At 49.2% G+C, this 19680-nt stretch overlaps 1 long non-coding RNA gene across 1 annotated transcript in view; it reads right to left on the bottom strand.

Annotated features, from left to right (window-relative positions):
* Positions 1 to 3118: 3118 nt before the first annotated feature.
* Positions 3119 to 19680, bottom strand: part of LOC110150474 (uncharacterized) — a 32873-nt gene continuing 16311 nt past the window's right edge. The window contains exons 2-4 of the long non-coding RNA XR_011491733.1: positions 15788 to 15930; positions 4048 to 4138; positions 3119 to 3294 (exon numbers count right to left, since the gene is read on the bottom strand). This is a non-coding gene — a long non-coding RNA (uncharacterized lncRNA). The remainder of the gene's footprint in view (positions 3295 to 4047; positions 4139 to 15787; positions 15931 to 19680) is intronic.

The raw sequence follows: 19680 nt of genomic DNA, 5'->3' as shown, positions 1-19680 counted from the left end.
GGTCACAGAAGGTACGTGGCATGATTTGAATTCTTTCAGATTTATTGTTTTACGGCCCAGGTTGTGGCCTATCTTGGTAAATGGTTTATATGTAAAATAATTATGCCAGTCATTTTTTTTTATGCCAGTCATTTATATAAAATTTTAGGAAATGCGAGCTGGAACTCCTCAGGGTTTGTGGTGGCCTGGGGGTGTAGCCGACAGGAGTAGGAAGGAGGAAACTTAAGGTGATGAGTCTGTTCACTGTCTCATCTCCATGGTAGGAGTGATTTCACAGGTGCACGCCAATGTCAAAAGGTATCAAAATGTACCTCACACACGCATTTTATTCCATATCAGGTATATCTCATAAAGCTTTTTAAAAAAACTGATGCGTAGCAATGACCTTGGAGAAACGTTCACAATCAAGTTATAACTATGTTGGAAAATCCACGCTTTGGAAATTGGTACGGTTGACGTGGAGCGGGTTGTCTGTTGTGCCACAGTCAGTTGTTGGCTGTGTGACTCTTGAGCAGACTACACAACCTCTCTCTGCTTCGTTATTGTCTCATCTACAGCAAGGACATGGAAGGATGCGCTGAGCTAATCCCCGGGAAGACTTAGCCCCTAGCACGCAGTGGGTGTGCCATGGATGGATGGGCGCCCTGTTGTTCCCTTGACGAGGAGGGAGACAGGGTGGCCTCGCTGGCATTCATAGCACAGCAGGAATCTATCCTGCACGGTTTGAGCTCTGAGTCGAGAGGGGCAGGAGGGCAGGCAGTAGAACTCCTGAGGTGGGGCTGAATGCTGCGGGCCAGGGAACGGGGCCGCCCTCTGTTTCTGGCCGTGTGGGTGGGTGAGTCTGCTGTATGGTAATTTCCACAGAGCAAACCAGTTTTCCATTTGACTGCAAGATTGGGGATATTTCGGTACCACAAATCTTAACTCACCCTTCGAGGCTCATGTTGGGCAGCCACCCCTGGGGGCCTGGGAGGGGTTGGCCACTTCCTCATCAGTGGGTCGCAGTGATGCGCTCTTTCCCCCCGCTGTGTTCCTGCTGTGAGCACCGTCTTGCTAGACGAAAGGGTGTCTTGTTTAAGGAGCATCATTCACGTAAAGCCCGTTTACTGAGCCTGTGTGCAGGCCTGGGACGCACTGGGCGGGAGATTGGGTTGCTGCCCTCACAGTGCGGGCAGGTGTGGAGCCAGCGCCAGGCTGACCCGTGGATTCATAAGATGGCAGGATGTGGGCACGCTGGAGGCTGCTCTGAGAGCTGGGGGCGGGGTGGGTGTTAGCTGCTGGGCCGGGAGGAGAGGCACCCAGGAGAAGGAGAAGAGACAGGGTTAGCCAAAACGAAATCTAAAAGGAGTCAGTGGGGAAGAAGGGGAGGGCAAGGCGGGAAAGGAAGTGGAGGCGGGAAGAGCCCTTCCGAGTCATGGGGTTTGGGGGACACAGCAGCGTGAGGCAGGGGGTGAGTGCGCCGGGCCAGCTGACCCGAAACGTGGCCCGAGGACCATGGGAGGTATTGGAGGCCATCCCGGGGGCCCGCTCAGACCCACATCGACTCTGGCCAAGGAGTCGATGAAAGTGGATGAAAGTGGATGAAAGTGGGGACCAGTGAGACCCGAGTCGGGCTGCACCTGCAGAGCTGGTGGGTGGAGAAGGGGCAGGCGTGGGCAAGACCCGGAAAGAGTGACAGTCGGGTGACGTCAAGGGTCCCGTGTGTGTGTGGGGTGGGGGGGCTGCCGTCACCCCGGGGCAGCAGGTGACCGGTTCAGGGTGATCGTGTTGGGCACAAATGTCTACGAGGCATCCAAGAGGACGGGCGTCCAGTAGAGGGGATGCTGAGATGTGGGCAAGAAGGCAGGGAGGGGCTGGCTGGGCAGGAAAGGAGCTGGACAAATGAGGGTAGAAGCAGGACTTCCCGAGGACCGCAGCCTTGGTGCAGCTTTGGGGCCGGGAGGGAGGCAGAGGGCCTGGGGTCAGCTGCTGGGGGAGGCGGGGCCCGGTGTGGGGTGTGGCCGGGGGGCACACCCTCCTGGAAGGTTCCTCGTCCCCCACCCAGCCCTCCCAGGTCTCTGTGCTGCGCCCAAGTCAGGCAGACAACAAGTGTGCACTGTGCCCGGGGCACTCCCAGGCCTGACCTGCAGAACTTTCGTGGGAGAGGAACAGACGGAGTTCAGGCCCATTCTTGGCTCCTACAGGAATCGGAGGTCCTGGACAGGAATGCAGACGTCTTCCGCCATCTTCCCTTGAACTCACCTTCAGGCCTTCCAAGTCACCTTTGACTCACCCTTCAGGCCCCACATTCTGAAGCTGCCAAGTCCGCAGAAGCATTGCTCTAGGACATCCTCACTCTCCAAGCTCAGAGTCCCACTTGGATCCAGCCCTCAGGCTCTACGCCATGGTCGCCTGGCTCTCCCTGGATTCATCTGCTCTGCATTCCTGTCTTCACCTGCCCACCTCCCCCTGCAGAAAAGTCCCGGGGCTCGCGGTACCCCGAGCCAGCAGCCCTGTCTAGGTGTTCACACTCCAGGCGCTGCTCATGCCGCTGGCCCTGCACTCCTCCGACCACTCGCTCTGACCTCAGCCCACACCCTCCCCTGCCCCCACCCCTGACCTCGATGCGCTCAGACCCAGCAGGCTGGCTGCAGACCCCCGGACCCACCGGCCCAGCCCACAGCCCTGCTGACCGACGGAGGCTGGGGCACTACCACACCACCCCTGACCAGGTGATCTGTAAGAAGAACATGGCAGGAGAAACAGGTTCAGAGGGAGGGAGGACAGACCGAAAGTGTGGTGGTGGTTTCTGGTTTTGTTCCAGCCTCACACCTCCATTCTCCAGCCCCTCCCAGAGCCACCCCCGGGGGTTGAGGGGGAAGATACAGCAGGAGTGACCCCAGGGCAGGGGATCCAAATGGAAACTCGGGTCAGCTCATCCTCCTGGACACCCTCTTCTCCTCCAGGTGACACTTGTGTGGAGTTCAGCTCAGCCCAGAAATCACCTCCTCCTGCCGGTGTTCCCCAGGTGCCTCCTCCATGCTCTAATCCACAGGGAGGAACTGAAACTAGGTTTCATCTTTCTTGTCTCTTTATCCCTCAAATCCAGCTCAAGAGCAGGCCTGGGCAGGTGGCTGTCTACCATCTCCACACACAAAGAGTGAGTGTTGGAAGGGGCTGGTAGGACCCCTCCCCTTCGAAGGCAGATGAACCTTTGGCACCATCTAAGGGCCAGATAGGTGATTGCTTGTGTTTGGGGCCTCCAACTGGAAGTGGCCTTGATTTAGGAATTTCATTTTTCTTTATTCTCACTAACTGGAGAGTTAGGAAAGAGAAAAGAGAATTATGTGAGATACACTTTAAATCACCATTTTTTTTTGGCACAGCCAAAAAATTGGATTGCAGATTCTTCTTAGAGTAGGGATTGAACCTGGGCCCTAGGCAGTGAAAGCTCAGCGTCCTAACCACTGGACCACCAGGGAACTCCCTTGATTACTATCATAAAGGTCTCACTCTTGAGAGTTGGTGACAAAGCTGTCAACCTGTCACTGAGTTGGAATGAGACTGTGAGAGAACTGGAGGCAACTTTTATAAATTAAGAAAATTATATATATACATATGTGTTAAATTGTATATAATTTATATATATGTGTGTGGGATGGCATCACCGATTCAATGGCCATGAACTTGGGCACACTCCGGGAGATGGTGAGGGACAGGGAGGCCTGGTGTGGGTTGCAAGGATTCGGACACAACTTGGAGACTAAACAACAACAGCTTCTGTGTGTGTGTGTCTGTCTGTCTGTCTGTCTGTATTTCTCTATTAAAACCCCATATGCATAAAGACAGACCGGAGGGTTAAAAGATGCCAACTTCAAATCATCTGAGCCTTAGGAGGGAGTCAGCTGTGCGTCCAGCACTCCCCGGGCCACTCGGCCTCCCTGGCACCTCCTGGGATCCCAGGGTCGTGGCCCTAAAGCTGGGGGAGGGTGGGGGCAGCTCTGCCCTCCCTGCTCACTTCTCTGTCTCGGCCAACACGAGGGCAGAGGCCTTTAGGCTGAGACTCACCCAAGGGCAACCTCGTGTTCAGCCAGTGGAAGAACAGGCCAGCTGCTGTTGATCTTCAGACGCCCCGAGGTGAGGTGAGGTGGGTCAGAAGCTGAAATGGGGAGGGGACAAGCAGGTGTGATGTTCCTGGCGGGCCTGGGAGGTGACAGTTCCTTCCCATCTGCACTGAGCCAGGGGTCAGCAGGCTGTCAGGACTCGGCCCAGGGGGAGGGCACCTAGGTCTGGCCAGCTTGCCATGAATAGGGTCATCATTTTTGGCACTGACTACCCATAAAGGGGTCCTGACCAGGCCCTCCGGAAGGCCACAGTCCTGTTGCTTCCCTACCCCCCACTCCCCACTCCACTCAACACCCTGCAGTAAGGGGGCTCCACCTCCCCGCCCCAGCCTCCTGCCTTTTAACACCTCTGTCCTGCCTTCTCATCCTGCCTGGAAAATGCCCACTCCTTCAAGAGCTAGATCAACCCCTTCCCTGCCCAGTGAGAGGTGATGTCTGCCGCTTTGTCCCTCTTTTGTGCCTCCTCTGCTGACTTTGGGGCAAATCTCTTGAAGCTTCAGTTTCCTTACCCGGAAAACGGGGGCAGGGACAGGACAACTGGAACAGATTCCTTCTGTCTCCCTGCGTGGGTGCGTGGCTGCTAAGTCGCTTCAGTCTTGTCCAACTCTTTGCGACCCTATGAACTGTCCACCAGGCTCCTCTGTCCATGGGATTCTCCAGACAAGAATACTGGAGTGGGTTGCCATGTCCTCCTCCAGGGGATCTTCCTGACCTGGGGATCGAACCTGAGTCTCTTACATTTCCTGCATTGACAGGCGGGATCTTTACCACTAGCACCACTTGGGAAGCCCCACCCCCCCAATCTGTCTTCCTGTGGTTCTAAATTCTTTCACTCAAGGACAGATCAGCTGGGGCACATGTGTGTTATTACCCAGAATTAAGGAGTGAGTGAGCTACTGGAAACTTCTGCACTTTGCAAACACCCTCTACCTTATCTGAAGTTAGGGTAGGCAAGCGTATGTAAGTGTGTTAATTAACAGTCGTGTCCCAATGAATATGTTATGACAGATCATAAAACTGAGTTTGCAGTTCAAGTTGCTAATGGATGTATGAAAGTGCATTAGTTGCTCAGTGGTGTCCGACTCATTGTGACCCCACGGACCAAAGCCTACCAGGAATATTCCATGGAATTCTCCAGGCAAGAATACTGGAGTGGGTAGCCATTCCCTTCTCCACAGGATCTTCCCAACCCAGGGATCGAACCCAGGTCTCCTGAATTGCAAGCAGATTCTTTACTCTCTGGGCCACCGGGAAAGCCTCAAAGGGACGTATAATAAGAATCTTTTCTTTTTTCCTGTTTTGGCTGAGCCACACAGCATGTAGGATCTTAGTTCACTCACCAGGGGTTGAACCGTGGCCCTCACAGTGGAAACGAGGCATCCTACCTAACACTGGACTGCCAGGGAAGCCCCAGAAGCTTCTAATTTCTAAGCTACTTCCCAATGCAGTGTTCTGAGCAACACACCAACAACACGCTGCCCTGTAAACTCGAAGCCCTCCCAACAACTTGGCATTTCATTTAAAACTACTGGATAAGTAAATCCACCCAGCACATTTCAGTCAGCGTCCAATCTCATTATCCAAAATAAAACAACTAGGGAATTAAACCTGACAAATGTACGGAGGGCTGGTGAAGAAGATCTGTTCTAGTGGCCCCGGGCTGTTCATAGGGGCAGGAGGCCAGGCGGTCTCGACCACCGCTGTGCCCACCACCCTGCTCCGGGTCAGTAGCCTGACCCCTGGTCTCAGAGGCCTAGGTGTTCCTGTCATTAACTCTATCTCATCGCTTAAAAAAAAAAATCTATAAATGAAATCATTATTACACCCGCCCCCCGCCCTTAAAACAGAAGGGCAAGCCTCCAAGCGTATTTCCTTTTTTAGGGAGGGGGGCAGCGGTGAGGGGCATTAGACCCGGCGACCTCTTAGGGTGCTGACCTATCCTGTATACTTAACAGCTGGAGAGAGTGATGGTAAGACTCTCGACAGAGAAATAGGGTCATGCGGGGCCACCCTGCTGAATATTATTCAGCATCATCAGTTTATGGTCTTTTAAAAAAGAAGCTTTAATTAATTATTGTCAATAAATACATTTGGTATTAATAAATACATGTATTGTTAATTTGTTAACGACAAATTGATTTACTATTAAATTTTGTAACAAATCAATTAACTTATCAATAAATTAATTTTATAATAAAATTTAACTTGTTAATAAATTTATTTAGGCTGAGCCACACAGCTTGTGGGGTCTTAGTTCCCTGACCAGGGATTGAACGTACACCCTTGGCTGAGTCCTAACCACTGAACCACCAGAGAATTCCCCACCAATCTGGCTGAAGTGTTCTGTTTTACCATATATGTACGTGTGTCCTTAAATGATGGATGTGTTTGAATGTAAATAAAGGGTTATCATATGTAGTCTGACTTTTTTTTTTTTTTGCTCAGCATGGTGAAATGTATTCACATTGACTTGAATAACTAGTTTATTCCCTTTTCCAGTTGTGTAATATTCTACCGCAGTCCTGCTGTGGGTATTCCAATCATGTTTCCATGTTTTATTGGGTACTGAACTCTTCAGTTTTAGCTGACACAGCCAGATTGTTTTCACAATGATGTTATCAGTTGACACTCCCAGCAGAGTCCCGGTTGCTCTGCATTATCAGTAACTCTTGCTGTGACATAGTAAAACATTTTTCTAGTCTAGTGGGTATGTGGTGGTTTCTCATTGTGATCTTAATTTGCATCTCCTAGTTTAGTAATTATATCCTTTTAATTTGTTTGGCCACACCGCATGGCATTGTAGGATCTTAGTTCCCCGACCAGGTATCAAACCTGTGCCCCCTGCATTGGAAGCTTGGAGTCTTAACCACTGGACCACCAGGGAAGTCCCAGTAGTCGTTATCTTTTCACATCTTTACTGGTCATGGATTTGAATCCCTGCTCCAGGGCTCATGTTGATCTTGGGATCAAGTTCAAATTCCTCAGCACACCTATCAGGCCCTGCCTTTCTCCCCCACTTACCTCCTGCCAGCACCACTCTCCTCCCAAGATCCAGTCACTCCAACCCCCCCCCCCACCCCACTCCCACCCCCGCCAGCCACCCCTGCGCTTTCCCTAGAACCCAGGGGTCGCATGCCTTTCCCTTTCGCCCCCAGCACTCTTCTCTAGCCCCGTACTGTGATCGATGGCCAGTTGCACTCAGGCAGGGACCTGGCACCTCTTGGGCACTGCTTGGGCCCTGAGTGGGCCCCAAGGAGATGCTGGTGCAGTGAAGGAAGAATGGGCAGACAGGGAAAAAAGTCTTGTACTCTGGGACCCTCGCCTCTCACCGAGCGTGGCGTGGAGGGCTGGGGAAATTCCCGACCAGAAATGCTTGGGATAGGAATTGTAAACCCTAGTCCCCTCACCCTTAACCATGTAACAGTACAAGTGGGTGGCCGCCTCATTGAGAGGGGGTCTCTCCCGAGGGAGCTGCGTGACCTGGGCAGGCGGGCTATTCCCAGAGACAGAGTGGTGGACCGAGACATACATGCCTCACACCCGGGGACTCTCAGGCCTTTTTTTCCCTTAATATTTGTTTGGTTATACCCGTCTTGGTTGCGACATGTGAGATCTAGTTCCCTGACCAGGGGTTGAACCCGGGCCCCTTGCATTGGGGATGTGGAGTCTTAGCCACTGGACCACCAGGCAAGTCCCTGGACCTTTCCTGGTTTCGAGTGACCAAGCACCCGAGCTGATGACGCAAACACCGTCTTCCTGACTTCCGGGCCAAACCTGTACAGTCAGCTCTCGGCAAAGGCAGGGCCCAGGGGAGATCGGAGCCAGCGTTTCTCCAGGTGTCAGGAGGGAAGGTGTCTGAGCCAAAACAACAGCGGCGGCAGCAGCGTGAACACCTGGAAGCTGACCCGGGGAGCAGCCGGCAAGTCACCCAGACATGGGCCGGTGGGAGAAAGCAGCAGGTGAGAGAGTCTTCGTGGGAGGGAACCCCCTGAATGAGGTAGAAACACATCGACACACACGTGCCAAGCACCTGCTACCTGCCAGGACCTGTGGGGGGTCACAGGATGAACTTGGACCTGCCAGGTAGGAGATGCTGGGCTTCCTTAGAAGCCCTGCCACTGTCTAAGGGATTAAAATACGTGGCGTGTTCTCGTCCTGCTTGGAAAGCCACCGTGGGGGTCCGAAAGGCGGACGGAGTCAGAGGACAGGGAGCTGGGTGACCTCAGAGATGGTCAGCTCATCCCCAACTCCCACCTGCCAGGAAGGCGGCCTGTTGACTGGTGGTCTTGGGCTGGGCTAGAGGCCTGAAGGAAAATTGGAGCCTAGGGCTTCTTTTCCCAGGCTCTGAGCAGCACTGTGGACAGTGCAGGTGAGCCGAACTAGAGCATCTGAAGGTTGGTTGGATCACACGGGTGGTGACCTGGGGGGCAATCCCTCTTGAAACGCCCCCCTGGGAGGGTGTCTGTTTGTAGATGTGTGCTATGGGTTTTGCTCCACCCTGGAACTAGTGCTGATTCTTCTTTAAGCACTGGATGGGGTGGTTAATGTGACTTAGGGGCCAAGTGGTACAGAAAACAAGGCACTTTACTCATTGGAATCAGGTGAGGGTACAGATGTTGGTGCCCAGCTGTACACACACAAGGGCGGGCATAATCCCTGCACTGGTTAGACGCCCGGAGACAATCAGGAAGCTGTTCCCAGGGCCCAGGCAGAGAAGTGAGAGTCCCATGAACTCGGCGCCTGGCAGGCCAGGCGTTCACATCACGTCCATGTGCTCGGGTGCGAGCCGAGTCTGCCTTCTCCCTCACTGGTTCCATTACAGCCCTCTGATCAATTATTCCTGACCTCTGAAAGCATCCACCCAAGCAGCGGCTCAACTGCTCCTGGACGTTTTCTGCTGTTTTCATTTTGGTCAAAGTATTTCATTAACTTTTGCCTTTCAGGGACCAGAAAGGAGCCACCCTTTAATGGAGAACCTTTAATTCTGTCAGCTAATAGCAGGTAGGGAGATTCTTGAAAAAGCCATCCTGATTATGCAATAATGAATAATCATGATGAAGATGAGAAGAGGGAAGCCGTAGTAGAGATCAGCCTGCCAGCCCGAGCTGCCTGATATGAGAAGATGGACAAAACACAGATGAAGGAAATACAGAGATAGATCCTGGGAAATGACGCCATCCCTGAAAAACACCGTCGGGAAGTGCTGCGGCTTGCCAGAAGGAAAGGAAGACGAAAAGGTCGTCAAAGTTATTCTTAGAGCAAGAAGAACAAAGGAGGGATGATGAGGGGACAGTTCCAAGTGGAGTGATGCTGAGAGAAGACGGAGATGCTGACCTCCAGGGACAGAAAAGCTGCTGTCCTATGCCGTTATTTCGGCAACGTATAGGCCATTTCCCCTGACGAAATCGGCTGGCTGTCCAGTGGTTAAGACTCCATGCTCCCCATGCAGGGGGCATGGGTTCAGTCCCTGGTTGGAGAACTAATATCCTGCATGCTGTACAGAAGTCTAAAGACAAAACGAACAAAGAGCACTTTGAAAAGCCTGGGAATGGGGACTCTGGAAACTCCAGCGCTGCTGATGGGGAATGGTCGGTCACAGCACTCTCATAGCTTCATGGGGAAGGACTTCAGATTCAATAACTGTACTCAGCTCTTAACCTTTGGGGGGTATGTGTGGCTGCTGTAACAAATTATCATGACCGGGGGGCATAAATCAGAAGTTTCCGGAGGCCAGGAGCCTGGCCTCGAGGTGTGGGCAGGACCTCACTCCCTCCCCCCGCCTCGCCCTGCCTCTGATGGCTCCGGGTGTTCTTGACCCGGGGCCACATTGCTCCAGTCTCTCCATCTTCACTTGGCTTCTCCTCTGTATGTCTCTTTAAGGATACTCGCCATTGGATTTAGGATAATCCAGGATGAGCTCATCTTAAAATCCTTAACTTGTCTACAGAGACCTTTTTTCCTAAGGAGGTGACATTCACAGGTTTCAGGGTTCAGGACATGGATAAAAATCCCTAGGGGGTACAACCCACTGGGCTTCCCAGATGGCACTAGTGGTAAAGAACGCGCCTGCCAATGCAGGAGATGTAAGAGACTTGTATTCTATCCCTGGGTTGGGAAGATCCCCTGGAGGAGGAAATGGCAACCCACTCCAGTATTCTTGCCCGGAGAATCGCATGGACAGAGGAGCCTGGGGGGCTACGGTCCATGGGGTCGCAAAGAGTAGGACACGACTGAAGTGACTAAGCATGCATGCACATACATATACAACCCGCTATGGGATTTTAAACCACTTTCAGAATCTGATGAGAGCTAATGAGCCTTGAATTGGGTCAAGTTCTTGGAAGCAGAGCCTGAGACGGGTTCTTTTTTTAATTTATTTATTTTTTTTCCATTTATTTTTATTAGTTGGAGGCTAATTACTTTACAATATTGTAGTGGTTTTTGCCATACATGGACATGAATCAGCCATGGATTTACATGTGTTCCCCATCCTGATCCCCCCTCCTACCTCCCTCTCCACCCGATCCCTCTGGATCTTCCCAGTGCACCAGCCCTGAGCACTTGTCTCATGCATCCAACCTGGGCTGGTGATCTGTTTCACCCTTGATAGTATACTTGTTTCAGTGCTATTCTCTCAGAACATCCCACCCTCACCTTCTCCCACAGAGTCTAAAAGTCTGTTCTGTACATCTGTGTCTCTTTTTCTGTTTCGCATATAGGGTTATCGTTACCATCTTTTAAAATTCCATATATATGTGTTAGTATACTGCATTGGTCTTTATCTTTCTGGCTTGCTTCACTCTGTATAATGGGCTCCAGTTTCATCCATCTCATTAGAACTGATTCAAATGAATTCTTTTTAACAGCTGAGTAATATTCCATGGTGTATATGTACCACAGCTTCCTTATCCATTCATCTGCTGATGGGCATCTAGGTTGCTTCCATGTCCTGGCTATTATAAACAGTGCTGCGATGAACACTGGGGTGCACGTGTCTCTTTCAGATCTGGTTTTCTTGGTGTGTATGCCCAGGGGTGGGATTGGGTCATATGGCAGTTCTATTTCCAGTTTTTTAAGAAATCTCCACGCTGTTCTCCATAGTGACTGTACTAGTTTGCATTCCCACCAACAGTGTAAGAGGGTTCCCTTTTCTCCACACCCTCTCCAGCATTTCTTGCTTGTAGACTTTTGGATAGCAGCCATCCTGACTGGTGTGTAATGGTACCTCATTGAGGTTTTGATTTGCATTTCTCTGGTAATGAGTGATGTTGAGCAACTTTTCACGTGTTTGGAGACAGGGGTTCTTGTACGAGTGACTTTTGGAGGGAGGGCTCCGAGGAGAAAGAGACTGAGGGGAGCAGGCACAGGCCGGGGAGAAGGACTGAGCTGGATGGTGGTCTCAGCGGCAGCTAAGCTCAGCCTGACCTCAGGAGAGGCCCGGGGTCAGGAGCTGCGCTACATGGCTGTTCCCACCTTGAGGCCAGGGGGCAGCCTTTGATGCAGTCTGTTTCCCCTCCTGGGGGCAAGTGTAGCCTCTGTGGCTAGGGGCTCCCTTATGGCCAAAGAAAACTAATCAGAGAATGGGGCCTGCATGCCTGCTAAGTCACTTCAGCCACAGCTGACTCTTTGCAACCCTACGGACTATAGCCCGCCAGGCTCCTCTGTCCATGGGATTCTCCAGGCAAGAATACTGGAGTGGGTTGCCACTTCCTCCTCCAGGGGATCTTGCTGACCCAGGGATTGAACCCGGGTCTACTTACATCTACCTGCATTGGCAGGTGGGTTCTTTACCACTAGTGCCACCTGGGGAGCCCAGAGAAGGGGGGCAGCTGTGATCCCTTTAGCCCCAGGGCTGTGGTGAGTGTTGGCTGTTATCACAGAGAAGGGGGCAGCTGTGATTAACAGCCAACACTCATCGCAGCCCTGGGGCTGAAGGGATCTGGTCAAGGTGCCCACAATACCTACTGTAGACTATCTGGAAAAATATCACACAGACAGCTCAATTTCAGGGACTTCACAGATACTCAGAAGCCATGGATGCAGGTTTAGGCCCTCTCATCCCACCCCACCTTGTACCTTTTCCTCCGCTCTCAGAGGAAACGATGGGTGATGTTTGGGAGGAGAATTGAACACCTTCGAACCAATCCTGCTCTGATCACCTACCTGCAGGCTGCATGCCTCCTGATTGGCTCTCTGCCCTGGGGAGTTATGGTCCCACCAGACTGGGACATGGTGGGTGAAATGAATTCAAAGGGAATTTGAACTTACAGTGAAGTGCCTTGGGCCACAGATGTATAACCCATCTTTCTAATCAGCTTTTCAGTAATAAAGCTAATAGCTTAATCTCTACCCGTCCAAGTCCTGTGTCTCTCAAGTAATTCTGAACTCAGGCAGGGAAGCAAGAGGTTATTTACAAACCTCCTGAGACTGTAAATAATCTCCTCAAAGATGGTGCTGCTCAAAGTATGACCTGTGGACCAGCTGCCCGTTCACACACTCTTACCTGACTGCTTGCCACAGGACAGACTCAACACCCTGCTTCCTTGATAAGTTGCTAGTCATTCAGTCGTGTCCAACTCTTTTCAACACCATGGACCATAGCCCACCAGGCTCCTCTGTCTATGGGATTCTCCAGGCAAGAATACTGGAGTGGCTAGCTGTCCCTTCTCCAGGGGATCTTCCTGATCCAGGGATTGAACCCCAGTCTCCTGCACTGCAGGCAGATTCTTTACCATCTGAACCCCCAGGGAAGCCCCTTGATAGAGCTTGCTACAAAAGAAAGTCAGCTGAACTCAACCGAGCGTGCAGGAGTGAAGATGGTTTGCAAACTCTTCTCGTAGACCGGCACATTGACCAGCACCTATGTAACCACCGGCTGACAAACCCAGACTGATGGATGAGACAGGTGGGAGCTATTTGAAGGGCTCTCATCTGAACCAGGAGGACGAATGAGTCGAAGTTACAGAGAAGCAACATTTGACTCAAAACAATGGAATTATTAAGGCAAATGTTCAGAGCGTTTGCCGCTGCTGCAGGGCTGGTTCGGATCCGGGAGGCCCAATCAGGGCAACACAGAGGCTCCATCCTGGGGAAGCGACGCCTGTGGGAAAGAAGGAAGAGCAGAGCGGAGAGAAGGGAGGCCATAGGAAGAGGAGTCTCCTGGTCTAGATGTGGGAGTGGGCTCCTGATTGGGAGTTGATGGGGTCTGGCACATTTTCAAGAACATCAGCCATTCATGGGGCAGAAGTTAAGCAGAGGTGGGCCCACCATGAAGGTCCCTCGCTTGCAAGCGCTCACTTGGTTGGGCCTAGTGATGCGCTCACATTTTGGTAGGTTTTGCACATGTAAACCACATCACCACAAATGGTTCCGACTCCTTTCTGCTCCATTTCCACAGTCGCCCTCTGCCCTGTGTCTGAGCGCTACCCTTGGTTTGGGTTCCTGGGTGGTGCGGATGAGGTTGGGTCACTTCTCTAAGAAGTCAGGGGTCACTAGCTCGCCCTGTGAGTCAAGGGTTCAGGACCAGCGGTTCCCATGAGTCCTACGGTGCCTGGCAACGGAAGCGCGTGTGGTGGGGAGAAACAACGTCGGAAATACACGAAGCCAGGAGTTTGCTGGTGAAAATTCTTCCAGTTACCACAGGTGTGAGATGTCAAAGGAGGATTCAGTTCTCATCAACACTTGGTCAGAACAGAGGTCTCCTCTGGTAGGGATACACTCTGGCATGCAGTGAAAACAATTACAAACACATTACACCCTTTTTCCCCCCGTTTTGATATGAAAAACATGAAAGAGACTTGATCAGAATTCCTGTGTCTTCTCCAAGTACCGGCAGCAATATGACAAATAGCCAAGTCCACCCATGTGGACTGGTAATGTTGTGTGTTCTCCACATCCCAGTGTGCCCTGCCCTGTTAAGTTGCTCCAGTCCTGTCTGACTCTTAGCGACCCCATGGACTATAGCCCACCAGGCTCCTCTGTCCATGGGATTCTCCAGGTAAGAATACTGGAGTGGGTTGCCATTTCCTTCTCCAGGGGATCTTCCCAAACCAGGGATCGAACCTGCATCTCTTATGTCTCCTGCACTGGCAGATGGACTCTTTACAACTAGCACCACCTGGGAAGCCCACATCCCAGTCTGTTGGAATGCAAATTTGCATATCTGATGCACCTTATCCTGATGAAGTCTGGTTGGCAAAACCATCCCCGAGGCAGCAAAACAGCCACAGAAACAAGTGTTCCTGAGATAAGGCTCCCACACATTTCTATCAATGAGTATGGAAGTATACACCAATGTATGAAGTATACAAACAATTTGATTATAATAATGGGATGCAACACATCACAGCAGCTGAAACATGTTTGAGTTGTCATTTGTATGACTTCATTTCAGATTAATTTTATAGATTCTTTCTGAATTGTTGATCACGTCAAAATTCAGATATGGTAAGGAGATAACCTAGAGGATGTGAAATACCTAAAATGAAAGAAAGTGAAACACCTTTCTTCAGGTACAGAAAGTTTGGAACATTAAAAGGTATCATTTTATCACAACACTAAAACTTCTTATGGTCAAAGTCATGAAGATAAAGAGAAGAATTATGACAGCCAAGAAAAACAGATAATGAACCTTAAAGCAGTAGAGAGAAAGGAAGATTATGAGAATCAGGACATTCCCAGACAGAAAACAAAAAAAGCAGAAAGAAGATGAAATAATAAAGAAAACATCTGATGGTAGGTCAGCAACAGGGCTTCCCTGGTGGCTCTGAGGGTAAACAATCTGCCTGCAATGCAGGAGACTCGGGTTCTATCCCGGCATGCCAAATGCTTCAGTCGTGTCTGACTCCTCGTGACCCTGTGGACTGTAGCCAACCAGGTTCCTCTGTCCATGGGATTTTCCAGGCAAGAATACTGGAGTGGGATGCCATGCCCTCCTCTTGGGGATCTTCTCAACCCAGGGATTGAACCATGTCTCTTGCATCTCCTGCATGGGCAGGCGGGTTCTCTACCACTAGCGCCACCTGGGAAGCCCCAAGGTTGGGAAGACCCCCTGGAGGAGGAAATGGCAACCCACTCCAGTATCTTGCTTGAAGAATCCCATGGACAGAGGAGCCTGGTGGGCTGCAGTCCATAGGGTTGCAAAGAGTTGGACATGACTGAGCAACTAACACTTTCACTTTCAGCAACAGTGTTCTTTTTTTTCCCTTTGGTTGAAGCCAACCTGGTCAGGTTAGGTCAGCTTAGGTCCCTGATCAGGGATTGAACCAGCAGCCCCTGCAGTGGAAGCACAGAGTCTTAACCACTGGACCACCAGGGAAGTTCCTGCCTCCTTCCCGTCTTTGATAACTTTGAGTTATTCCACAAATGATTGCCTTGTATTTACATTTGCACTGTCTTTTTTTCCCCCCCAATTTCCCCCCAAAAGTCTCCAACAGGTTCTTCAAATACCTATCAATATAATATTTTCAAACCACTTAAATGCAGTGGCTCAACTATTAATTTCCTGGAAGCCTCCTTCCCACAGCCTCACATCGTCTTGCTCCAACCTGCCACACATCCTGGGAATTTCTTTCCCCACAATCCTGGGTTAGAATCCTTGCTTCCTGGATCCCGTGTCATTCTCTCTCTCGGTTCAGCCCCCACGTTGCAGAAGCACATTCTCTAGGGACGTGGCAGACACTCACGAGGACGCTGGTGGGTGTGTCAGCTGGTACAGCCGTCCCAGATGGCCATCTGGCTGTGTCAATCAAATGAAGAACACACGAAGCCTCTGACCCAGGGATCCTGCTCGTGGGCACTCACCCAAGGGGACTGGTCACATGGGCCCCTAAGAGGATACACACAAGAGATATTCATGGTGAAGACCTGGAGTATTTGTGTGCAGGGAGTTTTCTGACTTCTGTAGATAATTTAAACCCTGTCATTTCACTAAACAGCAGCTTTTTAGTTGATTCTCTTGGGTTTTCTAAGTATTTGATTATATTATCAACAAATAGTAAAAGTGTTACATCCTCTTTTCTAATTTCCATACATCTAATTTCTTCCTCTTTTCTGATTGCTCTGGTCAATACTTTCAGCACCATGGTAAGTGGTAGTACAGTTGACGGCCATTCCTGTCTTATTAAAACAATTAATTAGTTGATTAATTTTTCATGTTGCTGAGTCTTTGTTGCTATGTGCAGGTTCCTCTAGTTGCGGGGCTACTAGTGGCTCCTCGTTGGGGCGTGCAGGCTTCTCGCTGCGAACCACAGGCTCTAGGCACACGGGCTTTAGTTGCTCTGAGGCATACGGAATCTTTCCGGATCAGAGTTTGAACACACGTCCCCTGCATTGGCAAATTCTTATCCACTGTACCACCAGGGGAGTCCCCATCCTTTCTTGTCCTGACTTTAGTAAGGTTATGGACGTTATGTTTTATTTTAATTAGACCGTTGGATTTATCTTTTTACTTTTTTTTATTAAAGTAAATGTACGGTGCTCAAATCTTAAGTGTAGAGCTCGATAAAGGTTTACAAATGTACAGATCCAGATCAAAACACGGAATTTCCACGGCACTTCCCTGGTGGCCCAATGGTTAAGAATCCACCTTCCAATGCAGGGGAAGACAGTACGATCCCTGGTCAGGGAACTAAGGTCTCACGTGCCTCGGGGCAAGTAGAGAAGCCCTCACGTACCACAACCAGAGACGCCCCCCGCATGCCACAACTAGAGAAAGCCTGCATGCTGCAACCAAGACCCGGTGAAGCTAAAACTAAAAAAAAAAAAGAATTTCCAGCACCCTGGAAGGGTCCATGTATCCCCTGTTAATCATTATCTCCCTCAAAGATAACCATTATTCTGATAGCACTTACTAGTTTTGTTTTTGAACTTCATAGCAATGGAATTATACAATATTACTCTTGCATCAGCTCCTTCCACTCAATATTGTGTCTGTGAAATCATCCATGCTGTGTATGTTATGTGCTGGTTATTTTTTCATTGCTATGTGGGATTACACAGGAATATATGAATATACCACAATCCATTTAACCATTCCACTGCTGATAGACGTTGGGTTATTTCCAGTTTGGGCTATTATAAATAAAGTTACTGTAAAAACGTGTGTATGCATCTTAATTAGGCCTGTATCCAGGAGTGGAACTGCTAGGTCATAGGGCATGTGCGTTTTAGCTCACGTGTGTGTCAGTCGCTCAGTCGTGTCTGACCCTTCGCGACCCACAGACTGTAGCCCGCGGGGCTCCTCTGTCCATGGAATTTTCCAGGCAAGAAGATTGGAGTGGGTTGCCATTTCCTTCTCCAGAGTTTTAGCTCATACCTGTGCTCAATTTAGCACATACTGCAGAACCATCTTCCAAAGCGGTTGTAACCAATATACACTTTCGGTTGTTCCATTTCCTTCCATTTCCTCACTGACATTTGGTTTTTCAGTCAGGCCTTTTAATTTTAGCCACTCTGTTGGGAGTGCAAGAGTATTGCTGTGGCTTTATTTTATATTTCCCTGATGAGTGATGACACTTAGCACCTTTTCATATAGATTATTGGCCATTGGAATGCTACCTTTTGTAAAGTGTCTGTTCAAATCTTTTGCTCATTTTAAAAAATTGGGTTGTCTTCTTCTTGTCAATTTTCTCTATATATTTAAAATTTTCATACATAATGTAAAATTATACTCAAAAAAGTTTAGGCCAATTTACCTTTCTATTGAAATTTAGGAAGATGCTAGTTCTGCCATACACACTGCAATGTTGAACATTATCAGACTTTTTCAGTTCAGTTGCTCAGTTGTGTCCGACTCTTAGTGACCCCACAGACTGCAGCACACAGGTATCCCTGTCCATTACCAACTCCGGGAGCTTACTCAAACTCACATCCGTCGAGTAGGTGATGCCATACAACCAACTCATCCTGTGTCATCCCCTTCTCCTCCCGCCTTCAATCTTTCCCAGCATCAGGGTCTTTTCCAATGACTCAGTTCTTCACATCAGGTGGCCAAAGTATTGGAGCTTCAGCTTCAGCGTCAGTCCTTCCAATGAATATTCAGGACTGATTTCCTTTAGGATGGACTGGTTTGATCTCCTTGCAGTCCAAGGGACTCTCAAGAGTCTTCTCCAACACCACAGTTCAAAAGCATCAATTCTTCAGCGCTCAGCTTTATTTTATTTTATTTTTGCTTACTGAAAGATAATGCTTTATTTCTTTTATAAAAGTATCTTGTTATTTTTACATTTTTTCCCTACTAGTTGTGCAGCAACTTGATACTTATTTAATAAATTCTACTAAAATGAACATATTAGTACATTTTGAACTGCAAAAGAGAACTAGTAATTTGGTTAGTTGATGAAAGAAAAAAATAACAGATTTCATTATACAAAGACAGAAATGGAAGGATAGGTTAAGGAAAGAAAAACAAAGTAAATAGCTTTGCAAACAAATTTAGTGTTGCTTTTGAGTTCTATCATGTTATCCAGTTTAAGTGTGTTTTTATTACTTTCTCCTTTACACGAAAGCTTGTGTGTGTGCTCGCTCAGTTCAGTAGTGTCCAACCCTTTGTAACCCCATGGACTGTAGCCCACCAGGCTCCTCTGTCCATGGGATTCTCCAGGCAAGAGTACTGGAGTGGGTTGCCATTTCCTTCTCCACTCAGCTTTCTTTATAGTCCAACTCTCACATCTATACATGACTACTGGAAAAACCATAGCTTTGACTAGACGGACCTTTGTCAGCAAAGTAATGTCTCCCTTTTTAATATGTTGTCTAGGCTGGTCATAGTTTTTCTTCCAAGGAGCAAGCGTCTTTTAATGTCATGTCTGAAGTCATCATCTGCAGAGATTTGGGAGCCCAGGAAAATAAAGTCTGTCACTATTTCCATTGTTTCCCCATTTATTTGCATGAAGTGATGGGACCAGATGCCATGATCCTAGTTTTTTGAATGTTGAGTTTGAGTTTTTTGAATAAAAGCCAGCTTTTTCACTCTCCTCTTTCATCTTCATCAAGAGGCTCTTTAGTTTCTCTTCGTTTTCTGCCATAAGGGTGGTGTCATCTGCATATCTGAGGTTATTGATATCACTCCTAGCAACCTCAGTTCCAGCTTGTGCTTCATCCAGGCCAGCATTTTGCATGATGTACTCTGCATATAAGTTAAATAAGCAGGGTGACAATATACAGCCTTGATGTACTCCTTTCCCAATTTGGAACCAGTCTGTTGTTCCATGTCCAGTTTTAACTGTTGCTTCTTGACCTGCATACAGATTTCTCAGAAGGCAGGTCAGGTGGTCTGGTAGTCCCATCTCTTTAAGAATTTTCCACAGTCTGTTGTGGTCCACACAGTCAGAGGCTTTGGCATAGTTAATAAAGCAGCAGATATTTTTCTGTAACTCTCTTGCTTTTTTGATGATCCAACGGATGTTGGCAATTTGATCTCTAGTTCCTCTGCCTTTTCCAGCTTGAACATCTGGAATTTCTTGGTTCATGTACTGTTGAAGCCTCGCTTGGAGAATTCTGAGCACTACTTAGCTAGTGTGTGAGATGAGCACAATTGTGCGGTAGTTTGAACATTCTTTGGCATTGCTTTTCTTTG

This window comes from Odocoileus virginianus, chromosome 16, assembly GCF_023699985.2.
Source record: "Odocoileus virginianus isolate 20LAN1187 ecotype Illinois chromosome 16, Ovbor_1.2, whole genome shotgun sequence".
In the NCBI taxonomy this organism is placed as follows: domain Eukaryota; kingdom Metazoa; phylum Chordata; class Mammalia; order Artiodactyla; family Cervidae; genus Odocoileus; species Odocoileus virginianus.
This window is presented reverse-complemented; position numbering and strand designations above follow the sequence as displayed.